Source organism: Corvus brachyrhynchos, unplaced genomic scaffold, assembly GCF_000691975.1.
Source record: "Corvus brachyrhynchos isolate BGI_N302 unplaced genomic scaffold, ASM69197v1 scaffold3, whole genome shotgun sequence".
Taxonomy (NCBI): domain Eukaryota; kingdom Metazoa; phylum Chordata; class Aves; order Passeriformes; family Corvidae; genus Corvus; species Corvus brachyrhynchos.
Genome location: NW_008237619.1, coordinates 6,226,988 through 6,232,480, shown reverse-complemented (window position 1 = coordinate 6,232,480; position 5,493 = coordinate 6,226,988).

Sequence of the window (5,493 nt, the reverse complement as noted above, 5' to 3'; positions counted from 1 at the left end):
GAGTCCAGAGAGGAAGGGCCCCGTCAAAACACGGGCGAGACACAAAACGAGGGCCGTGCCCAGCCTGGAGCCAGGCGGTCGCTCCAGTTTAAAATGACAGCTTTAATATGCAGTAGGAGCTGCTTCAGGAGTCTGCCTGGAGTGGAGTTGCTTTGTTCAGTTCGTTTCCCCTTTCGCTGCGTGCCTGCTCTCAGGAACAGGTGACAGCAGTGGGTCCTGCCTCGTTTTCTGAATGATTTTGCTCACCACCCTTCCTTAGTACAGCTATTACTTATAATGGATTTTACATTGGACCTCTAGGACAAGAATAGAGACTATTTCTGGAGCGTGTATAGGATCATTTTGATGGTAACAGTGATGTGATTTCAGTATTTGTTGCATGTGTATTCACTCAAGATTACTGAGGCTTAAATAAACTTTGTGTTTAAACACTGAAGCTATTCTTACTGCACCCAACATTCATTTGCATCTTCACTTTTGTTTTGTCTTTGCGCTTCTGCATTGCATGTGATTTCTTTCTGTGGCTCTGTGCCACACCATTGCTCTTTGTCCTTTCCACGTATATGCTTTTCAAGCAGTTACATTACAGACCTGATTTTTATGATCATTTCCAATCTGATGTTTTTGCTTTTAGGCTCTATTTGATGTGGTAGATTTAAAGTTTCCTGCACACTGAGCTTAGCCTTCTTGTGCTTAGTTATCTCACTATAAAGAAGCCAGAATACACACACAGGTGTAGGTGGGACCTCTTCTTTGTTGGTTCTATAAGTACAGCTCTTGGTTAAAACAGCTTAGTGTCATTAACTAGAAAATGAAAGTTAGTTGGTGTCATTTTTTATTCGTGGTTTTCTTCTTTTTTTTTTTTTTTTTTTACTTACAGCCTCAAAATTTATGAAGCTCTTTCTATAAGTACAGTGTTGCATATGCATTATTTCTAAATACGGACCTGACTGTTGGGCCATGTAATTACAAAGAGAAGGATGGACTCACTGGCAGTGCAGTCTTGACACTGAAATACAACCCTGGACACTGAATAAGAACCATGTTCAAATACCTCTGAAAAAAATACTTCAAATGACTTCCATTACTAATATTGGAAGAATATTGCTGTCTCCCAGATCACAACAAACTTCTCTAGAATTTCTGTTAAGGATGAGGATGGGTGTCTTTCCAGACTATTTCAAGGCACAGCCTACACTGTTGATATTCTGACTGGCAGCTTCAAAACTATAGTGAATTTAATATGTTGGTGGTACTAGAAAAGGCAAACTTGAAGGCATTTGTTAAAACAGATGTTTTAAGTCTTTATGGGAACAATTCAAGAGGTTTATGCTTAAATGCTACATTAGTATGTGACGGTGCATCCTGTTACTAGAGCTGTATGCTGTGAATGAAAAGGCTGCATTCCATATTGTTTGCTTAGAAACTTCACATGGCTTTTTGGTTTTGTTTTCCTGTTTTGGCTTTTGTTTAAAAGCCAGTTTCAGTGGAGTATTTTCATTTATTGATTTAAACTGTTGTCTTGTATTCATATTTCAGTGCTGTGAACAGATGTTCAAGGAGCTTTTTGGTGTAAATTACTACACTATCATATTTTGAAGTATATAGAATTTGAAGTTTTAAAAATCCCCAAACATAAAATGATACCTACGTATGCCTGAGCTCTATTGGGAGCAAAACTGGCAGTGCTGATTCCATATCCTCTCTTCACTTCCTTAAGAGGATTAAAAGGCAGATGGAATTTTATGTTCAGAGACTGTTGCAGCACCTTGAGTGTGTAGAATCTAGACGTGCTCACTAACACAAAATTCCCTGGTTTTTTTCCCTGTGCTAACTTGTCATGCAGTGCTGGTATAAGTGATTTGGGGGTGGTGGGGGGGAAGTGTCACAAACTAATTATGAGTTGAATCCCTCAAGATCTGTACTGACTGCTTGGTGTTTGGCTCAACAAAAGCCAGGGAAGTTTGCCACTGCACAATAAAATAAAATTCTAAAAAACCCAGCATGACCACCAACCCAAACTTATATATGGGGAAAGATGAGATGGTAATTTTTTTTTCCTTCAGTAAATACAGGAAGTTGTTAGCAACACTTTTGATTTTAAAATGAGCAAAATTAGACAGACCTTGTTTGCTGAATGTTTCTTTTCATCTATTTGGCATATACTCAAAAGCTAATTTGAGAAATTGCCAGCACTATTTTGGAAGACATGTCTGTCCGAAGCTAAGAATGCTGTGAAACACAAAGGAGACTGGCTGCTTTCAAACTGCTGTAAAATCTTTGTGTCTTTTTTCTTTGTCTGCTTATTTGTTTATTTTAATCATAATTTCAGTCAATGCAATTCATCTAGTCAGTAGACTGTATAGACACAAATAAGATGGTGTGTTATTAGTTAAAATGTTTCTAATTGGAAGTCATAGATTTTTCTTGTCTCATTTATCAAGGAAATCAATAATTTGGACCTTATTTTTCTTGGTCAGATTCTCAAACAGATTAATGGTTATGAATTAATTTTGAAACCTTTTTGCAGATGTTTGTTTAATACTCAAGCTTCAGAAAACGTGAGTGAGTAGTAATTTTTAAGATCTGTACTTGGAAAGTCAGGACCTGATGTAACTAAATATAACTGTAACCACAGATGGAATTGTTCCCGTGCATTTAACTTTGCACTGGAATAATTAATCTTATGGGTCCCGAAATGCAACTCCAACTGCCTAAGACAACAGGGTGACAAATCTAGTTTCCATGTATCTTTCCCATTCTCACAGTATGGCTAATTAGTACTTGGAGCCATGCTATTTCTTCTGAAAGCCCAGGAACAGAAAAATCCTTTCCAGTTAAGCATGAAATTAAAGCACTTGAGGAAAAATTAGAAGTTAAAATGTCAGGGAATTGTTTTTCTCCAAAAGTCCTCTGGAGGAAAAAAAGGAGGTTCAGTGGTGTTCTGAATACAATGGATATTTTGAAGTAAATGTGAGGGATTGATTTTTGTTTGTTTGTTTCCAATAGAGAACAAACATTAATTTCAATTCAATATTGCTCTTGTTGAGGCTTTTTCCTGGTAGTCAAGAAAATCCTGAATTAAAAGTAGGAACCATAGTGAATAGATTCTATAGAAGGATGAAATTGATTGTAGTATTCTTAATACTTTATTTAGTTTATTGATCACTTACTATTATCTTTTCCTTGCTGTTCACATCCCCACGCTTTTAATCCCTTCACTAGTATTTATAAGGGATTATTACCAAGTACCTCAATCATACATAAATAATACTTAGAAAAAGTGGCTTAAGCTGAATTCCCAATGGTTGATCAATTTTTCTTGCCTCCAGCTTTCACATCTTAAGTTAAAAGAGTCCTGTTTAATGTCTGTGAAGATAGTTATTGATTATAATATATCACCAGACTGACACAAATGTAAGAGATCCTTCTGTAAGTATGGAAATTTACTGCAGACACTCTAATAGGAGCATTTTGTATTATGACATTTTGAACACTATATCATGTGGGAATTTACCTTTCAGGCCATGGCTTGGATGTAGGCTGAAATTCTACACATCTAACCAAAATTTTGGGTAGCATCTAGAAACGGTCAGTGAAGCCATGGCAGAGCAGAAAGTACAAGTGTTTAGGTCTGGAGGAGTTTTCCCATAGTGGTACTTTCTTTTCAAAACAAGTGTAATAATTATCCATGTGAACAGAAGACTTCCTAGCTGCTCTTCACTCATGGAAGACAAGGATCCAGATTGCTAGCAGTTTACTGGAATATTTATAGAACGACACTGACTGAAATAAGGTAAAACACAGAGAGTGGACGTGTTAAAGTGTTGAAATCACTTTCATGTTTTGTACTTTGCAAGTTAGCCTGAATAGCATGTTTATTAGAAAAGAATTTACTTAATCTTTGAAAAGTCCTTACTTACAGCCTGTGAGCAATCTTGCAGTTGATGGAGAAAATGAGCACCTAATTGAATCACAGCAGAACAAAGCATTTCCCCCCCTGCTATTTCATTTAACTCCTTGTTGGCAATCCATCAGTCTCTTCATGTGACAGATGGGCATGTCAGTGTCTTGCTTTGTGAGGTGAAGGAGTAAAACTGGCATTTGCCTCTCATCTTTACAGTGTACAAAGTGGGGGTGACAGCACTTGGAAGAAGTTTTTGCAAATGGTAATATATTGTCAAGCAGCAGAAGCACACATTTGCGGATAACATGTTAAAGTTGGTGTTAACCCATGCACAGCTTTTTGAATGGCGGGTGCTAGTAAGTGCTAGAATTAGTACTTGTGGGTTTGTGAAACAGTCTTTGCCAGGTGATTCTGTAATTAGTGTAGATGTAGTTTTAAGTGCTGTTTCACGTTTGTTTCAAGTAAAAATTACTTCTTTATTCTCAAAAGAGTTTATTTGGGTGACACAGAAATGATGTTTAAGTATTGCAATTTAAGACCTTTCCACTTGAAATAGAATGTGCACACAGCTGTTGCATTCATTTCCACATACCTGTTTAATACTTGGATATAGTTGTAGCAAGTAGTTGTATTTTGTGTGCTGTAATGCAAGGCCTGGCTGTTGCTCTCTAGTCTGTTTTTCATACACAGTGTTCACAGAAATATACAGTATGTCCAAGAACACCTCATTCTCTCCAGCTGATGCTTGATGTTGGCTTCTGTTGAAGCTAGATCCTCCTAGGGTTCATGCAGTTCTGCTGAGGGCTAGGAGGTCTCTGTATAAATGTCCTGGAAATACTTGATTTTTATTCAGGGCTAACTGATCCATTCATTTAACTTTTCAGGCACTGACCATTATGTACTCAACTGGACAACAGGCTAGGTGATGGAAGTGCAAGTGTACTTCCATATTCTGCTTCCCTTCCATTTCTGTCTCAGGAAAGGGATTGGCGACCTGTAACCATATAAAAAGTGGACTTGGAGATTTTTCTTCTTATTTTCTCACATTTTTTGTATTATAAAAAACGGCAAGTTAGTCTCATTGTAATCTGTGCTTTCTTTCATCCAAATTTGCAAAATTGCTTAAGAAAATAGAGTTGTGCCCCAGTGTACATTTGAAATGTGATTTAAAATGCAAACTGAAAAGTTGTGACGAAGAAACTGCCTGATACAATGCAAGGAAAGTGCTTACCCTTCAGACCCGTAAATACTTTGAGAAGTCTCAAGTAAAGCTAGCTAAATATTTGCATACATTTTCCAGGTCTGAGATTTTAATCTCTTTGCCCAAAAGGATGTTATTTAGAAAATCAGAAATGTGTATTTTAAGTTTTCATGAGACCAAGCTTGTGAACCTTTATATCAAGGAGTTAGTCGTGGATATATGGAAATTAGAATAGACAAGAGAGTTCAACAGCTGACATTCTTTTTCTGTGGCTATTTGAATTGACTACATAGCAGTCTTGGAGTAATTGAGAATTATACTGGTAACACTTTAACATCTGTTCCTCCATGTGTATAAATAGATTTGTTATTCACCAGGAATGCAT